Below are 15,471 nucleotides of genomic sequence, written 5' to 3'. Positions count from 1 at the left end.
AGGATTTTATATCAGAACTTTAACTTATATCAGATTTTAACAGTCATCAGAATATGGCTTCTGGACTCAAAAAGTGAATATCTTTTTCTGTGATTCTTCATACAAATGCTGACTTGATTCTTCAGAGTTTAATCATTAGAACTTTTATCAGAACTTGTCCTCAGAATTTATGCAAATGACACTTAACTGTTTGTCAAAAACAACTTAATCAACATAGTAATTTTCATCATTCATATGGAGTGAAAGTGTGTGCATTCAGCAGAATATCAAATAAAGATTAAAGTCTGATAAACTTCAGTACATCTTAGAAATAAGGCATAACTAAGAAAAGTGCTTAAAATCTGTCATCAATAATGAAGTCTACTCAAGAACAAATTTATGCAAGCGTCCACCTCAACTGTTTGTGCTCATTTTATGCATCTTTTGAAATTCCTTTTTATAGTGGCTTCTCAGTGTAAGTGAGTCACAACTGCTTATCAGAATTTATGCTATTATGAGAGTATTTCTCCAGTAATCAGAGAATGTGAAAAGTCACCAAGAAAAATTTATTTGCTTTTCTAATGCATATTACTTAATACCAGTAATACACTTGGGTCTTCCCTTCCACATATTTACTCTAGATATCAAAGGAGTACCTGACTTTTATTTTCTTTTCTTTTCTTTTGATAAGTGAGGCTTATCAGCATTTAGTTCATTCTTAAGATTGACTGACATCAGAATTTGACAGATAAGAAGCCAGAATCTAGTTTGTGACTTAGTAATAAGATACACAAAGTAAACTTGACTAAGCTCAAAATCAGAATTTGCCTATGTTAATGAATTTCCACATAAACAACTAATTCAAATATGGGATTTCTGGTATGTTAAAGACTACTAGGTCAGCATCTAGCATAGTTGTCCTCATTGGATTGAATAGTCACTGAACATTCAAAACACTATCAGAGTTTAAAGATCCACATCAGATAACAATCGGCATTTAATGAATTTCAATTAAAGCACAAATTATATGAAAATAAAACAATCTGTAAACACTGATCATAAAGTCTGATGCATGAGAACAAAAACTAAGAAGATTTAGAGAAAGAACCTGAAACCATTCCAAGTTCATTTAGCAGTCTTGTAAAAGTAGCTTCACATAGTGGTTTTGTGAAGATATATGCTAGTTGTTGATCTGTTGGAACAAAATGCAATTCTAATGTACCTTCCATGACATGTTCCCTTATGAAATGGTACCTAATGTTGATGTGCTTTATCATTGAGTGTTGAACTGGATTACCTGTCATAGCAATAGCACTTTGATTATCACGGTAAATAGGGATTTTTGAAAATTCTAACCCATAATCCAGTAATTGATTCTTCATCCAAAGAATCTGGGCACAACAGCTTCCTGCAGCAATATATTCTGCTTCTGCAGTTGATGTGGAGATTAACTTCTGTTTCTTGCTAAACCAAGAAACCAATCTGCCTCCAAGAAATTGGCAGCTTCCATTAGTGCTTTTCCTGTATATTTTGCATCCTGCAAAATCTGCATCTGAGTAACCTATTAGCTTAAAATCTGATTTTCTAGGATACCACAATCCTAGATCAGTTGTACCCTTAAGGTACTTGAAAATTCTTTTCACAGCTATTAAGTGAGGTTCTCTTGGATCAGCCTGAAATCTTGCACAAAGACAGGTAACATACATAATATCAGGTCTACTTGCAGTTAAATAGAGTAAAGAACCAATCATACCTCTGTAGTTAGTAATATCTACTGATGAACCAGTATCTTTATCTAACTTGGTTGCAGTGGCCATGGGAGTGGATGCAGTTGAACAATCTTGCATTCCAAATTTCTTCAGTAAATTTCTGGTGTACTTGGATTGACAGATAAAAGTACCTTCTTCATTTTGCTTGACTTGAAGTCCCAAAAAATAGCTGAGTTCTCCCATCATACTCATTTGATATCTTGACTGTATTAGCTTTGCAAACCTCTCACAGAGTTTGGCATTCGTAGAACCAAATATGATATCATCAACATATATCTGTACCAAAAGTAAGTCATTTCCATGGTTGAGGTAGAACAGTGTTTTATCAATTGTACCTCTGTGAAATCCACTTTTCAGAAGGAATTGAGCTAAAGTATCATACCATGCTCTAGGAGCTTGTTTAAGGCCATAAAGTGCTTTGTCAAGCCTGTAGACATGATTTGGAAATTTTGAATCTACAAAGCCTGGAGGTTAAACATAGACCTCTTCTTCCAATTCTCCATTAATAAAAGCACTTTTCACATCCATTTGAAAGAATTTAAACTTTTTGTGAGCAGCATAAGCCAAAAAGATTCTTATGGATTCTAATCTAGCAACTGGTAAAAATGTTTCATTATAATCAATACCCTCCTGTTGAGAGTAACCCTTAGCATCCAGCCTTGCTTTGTTTCTTGTAATTATGCCATCACTATCACTTTTATTTCTGAACACCCATTTTGTGCCAACAACTGATCTGTTCTTTGGTCTTGGCACTAGGGTCCAGACTTTATTTCTTTCAAATTCATTTAACTCTTCCTGCATTGCTTACACCCAATCAGCATCTTGAAGAGCTTCTTCCACTTTCTTTGGTTCAGTCTGAGATAGAAAAGAATGATAGAGACATTCATTTGATGTTGCAGTTTTAGTTCTGACACCTGCTTCAGGATCTCTAGTAATTAAGTCAGGTGTATGTGATTTGGTCCACTTCCTTGCATATTGAAGTTGACTTCTAGAACTGGATCCTCCCCCATGATCCATGCTATCTCCATCAGCATTTTCTGATGCTCCCCCTGTAGTTATGCTCTCTGAGACTTCAGAATTTGATTTGGATCCTTCAGGATTTGAAGTATCAGAGTTTCCAAAATTATCAGAATTTGGCTCATCAGAACTAGATGAATCAAAACTTGAAGAGCTAGTGACAGGTTCTGATGCTTCTTGAGAGTCTTGAGATGTGGTAGGATTTCCAGCTTGCTTCCCCTGGACAGGTGCATTTTCCTTTGGAGTTGTTATCACAGATTCAATGACATCAGTACTTACAGGATCAGAGTTTAAGTCATCAGAATTTACAGAATCAGAATTTAAGTCTTCATTTTCAAATCTCAGCTGATCGCGATCATTGAAATCTTCAAGTCCAATAATCTTCTTATCATCAAAAGATACATTGATAGATTCCATGACAACCCTTGTTCTTAAATTGTAGACTCTGAAGGCTTTTGTGGAAAGTGGATATCCAACAAAAATTCCTTCATCAACTTTTAGATCAAATTTTGACAGCTGTCCAGGATGAGTCTTAAGAACAAAACACTTACATCCAAATACATGAAAGTATTTCAAATTTGGCTTCTTTTTCTTCACCATCTCATATGGTATTTTTCCATGCTTGTTTATGAGTGTTACATTCTGTGTAAAATAAGCAGTCTGCACAGCTTCAGCCCAAAATTAGGTTGGCAGCTTTGCTTCATCAAGCATAGTTCGTGCAGCTTTAATGAGAGTCATGTTCTTTCTTTCTACAACTTCATTTTGCTGTGGAGTTCCAGGTGCTGAAAATTCCTGTTTGATTCCATGCTCTTTGCAGAACTCTTCCATGGTTGAATTCTTTAACTCAGTGCCATTATCACTTCTTATAATTTTAATAGAATCTTTGACCAACTTATCCCGCTGTTTGACATGATCAGTTAGAGTAGATGCAGTTTCATTCTTCTTGTGCAAGAAGTACACCCAAGTATACCTTGTGAACTCATCCACTATAACCATAGCATATTTCTTCTTTGCAATAGATATGACATTGACTGGACCAAATAGATCAACATGCAGTAGGTGATAAGGCTCAAGAATTGATGACTCAGTTTTTCTCTTGAAAGAAGATTTTCTTTGTTTTGCCTTTTGACATGAATCACAAAGGCCATCAGGAGCAAATACTGATTTTGGCAGTCCTCTCACAAGATCTTTCTTTACAAGCTCATTTATGTTGTTGAAGTTTAAATGAGAGAGTCTTTTGTGCCAATTTCAGCTTTCTTCAATTGATGCTCTACTCAACAGACAGATTGCAGAAATATCAGAACTTGTTGAAATCTTGGCTTCATAAATGTTATCATGCATGTAACCTTTCAGAACCACTTTGCCTGTAGAATTACTTACAACTTCACAGTGTTCTTCAAGGAAATCCACATGATAACCTCTGTCACAGATTTGACTGACACTCAGCAGATTATGTTTAAGTCCTGAGACAAGAGCTACTGTTTCAATGATGACATTCCCAAGATTAATATTGCCATATCCCAGAGTTTTTCCCATGTTTCCATCTCCATAAGAAACTCCTGGGCCATCTTTCTCCATAAAGTCTGAGAGCAGGGCTTTATTTCCAGTCATATGTCCTGAACATCCACTATCCAGTACTAGGATGTTTTTCATGTTGCCCTACAATCACAAAGACCACTAATGGTTAGTTTTAAGGACCCGGACTTGCTTGGATCCTTTGGCTTTTTTAAGTTTGTTAGCATTTACAACGGATTTAATATCAGTTTTTATGCTAACATGCTGTTTATCAGAACTTATATCAGACTTTGCATCAGATTTTACACTAGAAGGAATTAAAGTAACTTTCTTCAAAGAAGGTTTTATTTGATAATAATCATAGTACAAACTATGATATTCCTTACAAGTATAAATGGAATGCCATAAACTACCATAATGAAAACAAGGATTTTGTGGCTTAAATCTAACAGACTGACTCTTAACTCCTGACTTAGGAGGTAAAGAGTTTATATTCTTATTCTTCCTGCAAAAAGAAGCAAGATGGTTAGAGTTTCCATAATTATAATATTTCTTTCTAGGAGCATTACGAACAGGCATATAATTATTGCTTTTATTCACACCTTCCTTTCCATTCCTATTTTTCCTAGCTGTCTTTACCTTGTTGACATTCCTTATTTCTTTCAGCTTATGCTTAAGCTGTTTTTTTATCATTAAGCCTATGTTAACTTCAGCTGGTTTATCCTGTTCTAATTTGTCAGAAGTTGATTTTTCCTTAACTTCTGCTACAGACTCTTTCATCTTTTCAGAATCATACTTTACAGTTTTAGCTACAAACTTAACAAGATTCATCTTTGGTTTAGCAATCTGTTTAACAACACTTGGCTCAATTTGTTCAGTTCCTTTTTCACTTTTATCATCTCCATAACCTAAGCCCTCTTTCCAGTTTCCACTACTTAATAAATTCTGAGTTATTCTGCCAGAGTTAGTCCAAGTCCTGATAATCTCTCTTTCCTTTTCTAACTCAGTTTTTAGAGATTGATTCAATTTTAGCACTTCATCTCTAACATAAAAAGCATCATCTCTTTCTTTCTGAGTTTGATGGAACTTAACTAACTCCTTTTCTAAATAGTCATTCCTTTTCTTATAAGCAAGATTTTCAGAAGTTAATCTTTCACATGTTAAAGTTTGATCTCTGTAACTAATAAACATGGTTTTAAGATATAATCTCAACTCAGTAATATTATTCGTATGAAAAGCATAAGTTATTTGAGGTACCTTCAATTCAGCAGTTTTAGGGCTGCCATCAGTATTTGCCATTAAAGCATAATTCACCTCATCTTCAGAATCTGAAGAGTCTGTCCAGCTTTTCTTCTTTGTGACAAGTGCCTTGCCTTTGTCATTCTTTCCTTTCTTGCAGTCAAGAGATATGTGGCCTCTTTCACCATAATTGTAGTATTTGACATTTGAGTTGTCTCCTCTGTCAGACTTTGCACTTTTGCCTTCATACTTTCTAAACCCTTTCTTATCAATACTTCCACCTTTCTTGGAAAACTTCTTTCCCCTTCTGAATTTCCTATAGGATATTTTTGTGATACCCTTCACCATAAGAGCACACAATTTTATCATCTCTTTATCAACATCTATTTCAGGTAAACTTTCAGTTTCTGAATCATCATCATCAGAACTTGATGATTCTAAATCAGACTTAATGATGAGAGCCTTTCCTTTGCCTTTCTTTGAGACATCCACTTTGGGGGATTCCTCCTCAGCCTTAAGAGCAACTTTCCTTGACTTTCTCCCATGCCTCTTGCTCCTTTGATCCATCTCAAGTTCATAAGTCTTGAGCATACCATAAATTTCATCAACAGTAGTTTCATCAAGAGCATAGTTGTCTCTTATAGTAGTAGATTTCAAATCCCAACTTTCAGGAAGAGCTAAAAGAAATTTTAGATTTGAATCTTCAAGATCATATTCCTTGTCCACCAGTGACAGATCATTCATGAGTTTGACAAACCTGTCATATAAGTCAGTTAATGACTCATCAGCTTTTGAGTTAAAGTATTCATACTCTTGAGTGAGTATAGTCCTCCTGTTCTTCTTGATTGCATCAGTTCCCTGGCATCTTGTCTCCAAAGTATCCCATATCTCCTTTGCAGTCTTGCAATGAATTACCCTGTTTGACATGACATTATCAATGGCACTATGCAGCAAATGCCTTACCTTTGCATCCTTGGAAATGGATGAGATATCTTCAGCTGTATACTCACTTTTCTCCTTTGGTATGGTCTTTGCTGACTGATCTGCAACTACAACGGAGAGCTTGGTTGGCTTATGTGGTCAACCACAACAAATTCACAGTTCGTTGATTCCAGCAAAAATGAACAAACCCCGGCCACAAGTCCGGCCAACTGCAAATCGACTGAATCCTTGACCAAACACAACGTTCTATAGCTCAAAATAAAGCTTAAAACATCTGCAATCTATTCATATAATCTAAACTAACAGCCATAACTTAGATAATCCGGAAAATCGAATATTAAGAATGTAAAAACCAAGAACATGGCTATACTACTCTGGGGATCAAACAATCATGATTTACACATCAAGCGATTGCAAATAAACTCAGAAAGCTTAATTAATCATCAAAAATTCAAACAATTCAAGAATAAAATAACCCCAAATTTGAAATATAAATGTACCCATCCTCGGGATGATTTGATGATAGATGTAGATAAAACAGATCAAACCCTTCAATTTGGTTACTCATACTTGCAATTTGGACACCAGAATCACCTTCAAATGTTGGTTTGATTGTGAAGAACATGAAGAACACGAAGAACGCCGCTCGTTTCTCTGGATAATTACGAGATTTTACTGTATATTTGTGTTTATCTGTGTAAAATAAAGTACAGTAAAGGCTATTTATATTTACGAGAAATTAGGACCCCGTTGGATCATGTCGGATATAAAAATCAAAAACTTAATAGCTAAGAATAAATAAAAACTGATCCAAACGGTCCCCGTTTTAGGATAAACATCAAAATCGGGCAATTTAATAAAGATTTGGGGTTTCGAACCCCCAGATGCACGCATTTTAATAAAAACTAATACTTTAATCAAAATATCTTGGATAACGGTTCTATCCAGATTGCACGTATATCGAGACGATAAAATAATATTTTAATACCCGTAAAACTGACCTGGAATCTTTACCGATAAAACCGTACTCCGGATCGAAAAACTTCAAACACGAAAAGTGCTCGTAATTACCAAATTAGTCTAGAAATCATTTTTCAGAAATATTTCGGTTTATAGATTCCCCACGCTGTTAAAGTTGTGGCTTTACGAATAATCACAAATAATTACTAATTAATTAGAAAAAATATCAAATAAATCGGCAACTCATTTATAAAATCATATATTACCCACTAGATCATTTGAAAAATATCTAAATAATATTTGAATTATTTTGAGAATATTAATAATCAAAATTCACAATTCTAGCACATATCAACCGCAATTACAGAAAATTATTCGCATATAACTTTACAGAAAACCCACATATAATATTCATAATTTCTTTTAACTACTGATACAAGCACAATCACGCATATTACTTAATTGTATAATCAATAAATCCAGATTTTAGAAACAATATATGAACTTTAGTTTAGAAATAAATTTACACATTGATAACCCAATAACCCGGAATAACATTTTGAAAACTATACAAGCTGGAATAAAATATTAAATTTTATTCCTTTCTTCTTATGGAAATTACTTTAATAATAATAAATAAATTTTAAAAAGTCCGGGTCATTATAATCAACCCTCCTTAAACGGATTTTGTCCTCGGAATCACAGAAAGAAAGAGAGGGTGCAAATATCAGTTAGTCCATATTACTTCACATAGCAAGCACACGCCAATTATTCACATTGACATACTAATATTCGCTTAAGATTAATCACGAGATTTATAAACTCACACAAATTTAAAAATCCGGGATATTATATCCTACCCCCATAAGGATTCCAACCTCATAATCAACGAAGAGAATTAAGACGTATAGATAAATATTCTACTACAGGCGTTGTAGTATCATATCGTTAATCACTTTGGATCAACCTTGGCATACCTTCAAATTCAAAAAATGAGAATCTTAAAAATTTTTTGAATGGAGAGTTCATCTCCTAGAATTAATCTTTCAGAATTTTGGTCATAGAACAAAATGTTCTCAGGATAGATTTCATTTCAATAAAAGAATGACTGGGAGATCAACATGATCAAACGAACTTGGTGTTGCGTTCCCAAATTAGGACACTACTAAAGGTTGTTAACCTTCTTGTAGTCATAACACATATAAGTGATGGTGTCCCATCCAACTCCTATCACACAGACATGTATACCTTGTGTCCCCCTATTATTAGGGTTGTTCATCCCAATCAGATTAAAAGAATATCAAGAGAATTTTTCAAGAAATTGAAAATACTGACTTTTTATAACTAAGCCTTTATCACGCACCTTTGTTTTCAAGTTCACACAAGGAGTCAATATCACTGCCATCTCATCATTCAAGATATAGTAGATGTCATTAATCAAAATTTTTGCAGAAGAATATCATCCAAACTTTTAGTAGAACAAATATCATAAGGCTTCATTGATGAAGAAAAACAATCAGAATAACCTTTAGTTGAAGAAAAGTATTGCCAAGGTTTTCTCAAATTCCCGCTCTCCTTCAATAAATTGTTGTCCACTGCATATCTTGTTTTTCGCATATTTAACTATCGATTAACGTTAACTTGTAATCTCTTCATAAGATTTCATCATAGGCGTTATCGTTCGCGAGAAGTATGGCCCATCTTGATATCATCTGAAGTTCCATTTGGCTTAACACAACCTGATGCCTTATCCAGCTTTGCCCAATCGTCGTCATCAAGAACTAACATTCTAACATATTCGCAGATGTTACCTCTAACAATCAAACTCAACTTTACATACACTCTATCATTTCACTCATTGTCCATATACAGAATTTCCCACTTAGACTCAACACACACTCGTCTCTTTGCGTTTACTCTTTATATCTTAAGCAGAACAATAACCACTTTTCCCACATTTCAATATTAATAGGCCTTTCTAGGCCATAAAAAATATTTACAAGTCTTGATCCAACTGCTTACTATCAAAACTCTTCAAATAGGTCTAACTCTGACCCCTCTCAAAATACTATTTATCCAATTTGATCCACTTACTAGATACTGGAATATCTAGAATTAGGAATCACAATCTCTATAACGATAGACACTCAAGTTCCTAACATTCACAACTTCACTATCTAACCTTCGCAACTTAATCTTCTCGCCTTCTCAACTTAATTATCTAGCATTCTCAATTTAATCGTCTAACTTGATTTTATTACTCTCATACCTATAGACTAATCCCAGATAGTCTTACTATACCTCTATGTGAGGTTACACAATATTTTTTTTTTCTAGTTAAGCTTATGACTACAGCCTATATTCCAATTTTAATAACTTATAACATATAGCTCTGATACCAATTGTGACGTCCCTCAAATTTGGGGGTCTGGATTTGACGTCATCACACGAAAACCACATTTTAAAACACTTTTGAAAACCTGTATTTTTTAAAAGATAATAAGAATTCAAAGAATTTAAAAAGGAAAACAGTTTAACCCCTGAAAACAGGATCACATACAGGTTACATCATTGAAATTAGAATCAACCATTATTATTTATAATAACACCTTTTATAACATTCAGTCATCTTCGATAAGAAAAATCAATACTACTTTATTTACAAACCTGTTTTACTACTGAATCTTAATAAACAACTCTAACTCGAACCTTCTTTATCAATTCCTTGGATACCTTCTTTAACCTCTAGGTAACTTAACCACTCATATTCTTCGTACATGCGTAGCCTTAAGTGTTGTAACACCCCAGTCCCACATCGAGGAGATTTGGGACTTCGATTCAGTTTATAAGACAAAGTACTACTACTAAGTGCACCAACAAATCATGATCTTTTGGGGGCATGTGGTAGGTTTGTCGTAACCCAAGTTGGCTGCACTCGGGACAGTATGCTTCGGTTTATTTAGGACTAGTAATCGGGACTTGACCCGGTTTTCGAAAAAGGCCCGAAATTTGACCCGGGTTATCACAAGTGCTATTGAACTCGATTAACTCATCTTTAAGCCTTTCTAAAATGGTTATAAGAAAAGCAAGGGTGAGCAACAATGCTTAGCAAGTACCAATATAGCAACAAGAATTCGAAATAGTTTAATAAGAGCTCACAATCTCAGGGTAGTATTTGCATCAAGGTAAAACTGAAAATTCAATCATTCAAAGGAATTATTGAATTGGACTTATCTCATTTTGACTAAAAACCAAAAGTTAGGTTGCTGATCAGTCACGCACTAACCTCGAACATGGAATACAGCCATGTTCTGTATACTGGATCCAAGGCACACATTGGCCTATATTTGACCTCGAATCTGGTCTGACCACGAATTTGGTCCACATATTTTATAAAAACAATCCAATTCTAATAATTCAATTCAATAAAATATTCATTTTCATAAACCGAATCATAAGGTGCGATGAACATGAGGTCCTTTATCTATGCATTCAACATATCTTTCATCTTGAAAGAGTAGATGAAGGTGCATCTTCACTTTCCAGTGATGATAGTTGTCTTTGTCCAGAATTGGAAACTTCACTCCAACATTCTTTCTTTTGATTGTTTTGATATTTAAACTCTTTGTGTGTTAAGAGCTTGCTCTGATACCAATTGTTATTCCCTAACAATTTAATAACATAATTACAAAAGGGGGGGGTTGAATGAAATTCTGCTTATTTTTTGAAACTTTAAAAAACTTCTTGCAAAATATATAACAGTGTTTGATTAAGCTAAGTGCGGATAAATAATAATAGTATTCAAGAACACAAAGTAAATAAACAGGTTTTTAAAAACTTCTCGGTGGATTGAAATTTCCACTATATATATATATATATATTGAGAAGATTATTATGTGATGCTAATAGCACACAATTGCTTACAAGTGTCTACAAACTTGAACTCTAGAGACTAAGGATACAACTTTCTTCCTCTGTTGTTCTAAATCAATATATATATATATATATATTGAGAAGATTACTATGTGATGCTAATAGCATACAGTTGCTTACAAGTGTCTACAAACATGAACTCTAGAGACTAAGGATACAACTTTCTTCCTCTGTTGTCTAAAATCAAAATGTAATACTTAATATCTAAACATTTGTTACTCTTGGTTTATATATAACCAAGATATATGTGAAATAAGACAAAATATAAAACCTAACAGCTAGGTCAAATCACATGTTTCTTTATTCCTCTGTCCAATGCAATCCATTTAAATACTGCATCTTTGAACGTTCCTATTTTGAATGGAAATGGAAATGCTCCATTTTCTTCCAAAACTTGAATCCAGGCTGCCATATTCCTTTTTATACAATTAACCCATGTGACTGTCAAGTCACTATCAAGTCCCTTTCAAGTACTATTTTGGTTGATCATCCGTTGGGGCTTCATATGAGTTATCCTTTGAAGCTTCATTTGTTATTTATTGAGACTTGACTGCCTCATCCGTTGAAACTTGACTAGCTCATCCGTTGAAACTTTGTATATTAGCAGTTGAATTTGTTTCCACTGCAGTTGATACTCTTTCAATTATACAAAATTACAAGGCATTTTATATTTAAAATTAACCCTTCTATTTTGTATATCTTACTAGTAGTCAACATGACTTAGAAATAACTAAAACTCCCAAATCCCCAACTATTCTAGTATATAGAATGTGCTACAAACTTATTCATATAAGCTACTCTTTCAACGGATAAATAATGTGGCCATCCGTTGAAATCTACAAAATTATTTAACTTATCTACTTAGAGTGTTTTGGTAAGTTATCATCAAACCTATAACATATTCCTTACATAAATATTGTTATTTTTTACGGATGAACCCGAACTACATATTTTTCTTTACTCTGACATCACTTTATACTTTTATGAAATATTAAGCCTCTTTTAACTATATAAATCGTAGTCAAGGTATATTCAATTATTAAATCTAATTATTAATTTTTTAGAATTTTAAAAATGATGAATAATTTGCAAGATTATTATTTTGAGATTTTTGTTTCGCTACCATTCGATTTAGTTTTCTTAAATATCTTTTAATATCTTATGGTTAATTTTTCATTGATGTTAGTGACGAACCGTGATAAGTTATGAACATTTATAGATTTTTCAGTTGACGACATTTAGAATTTATAAAACTATGATGCATAGTGGTAAAATTATTTTAAAAATTATGTATTTATAACGTTATCGAGTGAGATCAATTATTTAATAATTAATACCGCAAACGAAAAATTGTATAACATAATTGAGCGAGATTAATTATCAAATAAACGTTAACTTAATTGTGTTTCAAGTGATAATAAAAAAATTATTATATAAATTTTATGTAACATACATTAATTTTTGTTATACGGAAAAATATAGTTACAGATACGTGGTTTAAAGTATCAATCTTTTGTCTTTTTATATATTAACAATAAAAGTAATTAATACCAAATAAAATTTTTATTAAATAATATTTGTATAAAAGTGTTATGGATCAAAAACTAAGGTATATTAATTGTTGTGCTTATTACTAGGGAACGTGAGCTTCGAGGCTCGATTTGACTGCTCTTGTGTTTCGTGACTCGATCTTCCTTACAAGATGCCTACGTACCTTGTTGTGCCAAGGATCAAGTTAAAAAACGTAGTTCTGATTTTTGGGGTGAGGCCCCTTATATAGATGTTTGGGAGTCCTTGAATTGGACTTGGGTTAGGAGACTTGGTGATCAAGTCTCAGAATTAGAATAGACTTTGGAGTCCCAAGAAGTAGGAAGTTGATTCTGTATCCCACCAGGTTCCTTGGAGACCAATCTACAAGGATTTATTTCTCCACTAGGACTCATCTTACCAGCTGACTTATCCTTTATCAATTAATTACGAAATTAATTAATATTCAGGGTTTTGGGCCTTCTCAAATGGGCCTAGCTGTTGGCATAATTCTGATATAATTAATGCAACATTAATTATATACTCAGGCCTTATTTTCTTCCCTATCATTTGCCCCCCAACTTTTGGTAAACAGAGACTAGGTTTCGCAGAAGTTAAGTTCATCCGTTCCCTTACAGGGTATCACTTTTACGTAAAGTGTGAAGTGACCTACACATTTACAACGATTTGCTTTTATTCCTATGATTTAGGAGTTATTTGAATTTTCAGGGATTTTCCCATAGCTTCTGGGATTTTTCCTAATTTTCAAGAATTTTCCCTTTGTTTTCTGGAATTTTCCCTTGATTTCTGGGATTTTTCCTAATTTTTTGGAATTTTTCCCTTAATTCTGGCATTTTTCCTTAATTTTCAGGAATTTTTCCCTTTGTTCTGGGATTTTTCCTTAATTTTTTAGGAATTTATCCTCAATTTCAGGATTTATTTTTAATTTTTCAAAAATATTCATAATTTTTAAAAAAAATTGAAGGACTTTCCTTAATTTTCTGAAGTTGTTATGAATTTTCCAGGGATTTTCTCTTTTTTTTTCTTTCTTTTTCTTCTATCTCTTTTTTTTATGTACATTTCGACCAGGAATCCTATTCGACCAGGATCTTGGTCGAATCACCCCCCATATTGCCCTGGTCGACAGACCTTTCGAGGAGGGGCATTCGATCAGGATTTTACACTATATATATATATATATATATTCTTTTTTTATTTTTATTTTGTCAATTAGGATTCTGCCATTTTCGGTCAGGATGTTTGTTTTCTGACCGAATTAGCCCATTTATTGTCTCCTGGTCGAGAGTGTTTTCGAGGAGGGGTGTTCGACTAGGTCCTAACCGATTTCCGGTCAGGATTTAGTGTTTGAGTTTGACTTTCTTGACCGAATTACGGTCTTTTGTTGCCCAAGTCGTGGTTAATTTCGACCAAAATCATTCGATCAGGAACATAGCATAAATCCTAATTGAATTCCTCCAAACGCTTGGAGGAACATTTTATGTTTCATGGTTTGTTGTCTTAGGGGAGGTTTTCCCTTATCTGTAGTTGTTTTTAGGAAGATTTTCCAATATTATAACAGTTCTTCGAGTATTTGTGGTTGGGTCTACATTAAACAAAGGCCCAAGTATAAGCACATTTTTAACAGTGCCTCCATTCTCGACAATAATCAAAATTGGAGGAATAGTTTTGTCGGGTTAAGGTGGGAGAATGGTGACTGGGGCACCCTCTCCAGATCTTCCTTCGGGAAGGTTAGTGATGGTAGCCTCAAATCAATTCACCTAACCCCCGAGGAAACTATCATTTATGATGAGCTTACTCGGGATGATGGTGCCACTATCAGCTGGACTCTTTTAGAGGAGTTCTCCCTCATCCACGTGGGGCTATCCTCTGTTTCTCAACAGGGTATTTTTCTTCCCTTCTCGTTTTTACTTTCTTTCATGCATTATTGACACCACTTATTTTGTTTTTTCTCTTGTTTTGCAGCTGCTAAGGAAATCAACGAGGATAATGTGCCTCTCGTTGAGGAGACTGCAAGGATGAAGAAGGCTCGCTATGCGGGTCTGGATACTCGGGGAAAGGCTACAGAGCCTAGCTTCCTACGGAAGCACAAGGAGCCCATGGTAGAGGTTCCAGCTGAGGGAGCTGAAGCCCATAGTGCCCCTATCACTGATGCTGCTCCTGTCTCTGCTGCTACGGGCGCCTTTTAGCCTCTTTGGGGATTCCGCCGAGGGGATACCGTGGTTGGATCCACGAAGCACGCCTGGGATTGGTCTTACCATGGCGTAACTCCCAAGGACTTCACCGATGTGGTAGCTACTCCCAACTTGGAGAGAATAAAGCTCATGGGAGCTCAGTCCTTAGCCTCGGTATGACTATTTCTTACAATTATACTCTTTTTTACTTGTAGCATTCACTTGCCTTACATTTCTGTTTATTGTTTCATTTCAGTCTAACGCCTACTTCCAAGGTGCTGTGAGGCAAGCTGAATCCTGAATCCTAGAAGAGGGCTTCGGACAAAGCAGATAATGCCCTCAGGAAGCAGCAGAAGAAGTATGTTGCCTTAGAGAGGAGGTTCAAGCGCAAGGAGGAG

This window comes from Apium graveolens, chromosome 3 (genome assembly GCF_009905375.1).
Source record: "Apium graveolens cultivar Ventura chromosome 3, ASM990537v1, whole genome shotgun sequence".
Taxonomy (NCBI): Eukaryota; Viridiplantae; Streptophyta; class Magnoliopsida; order Apiales; family Apiaceae; genus Apium; species Apium graveolens.
This window is presented reverse-complemented; position numbering follows the sequence as displayed.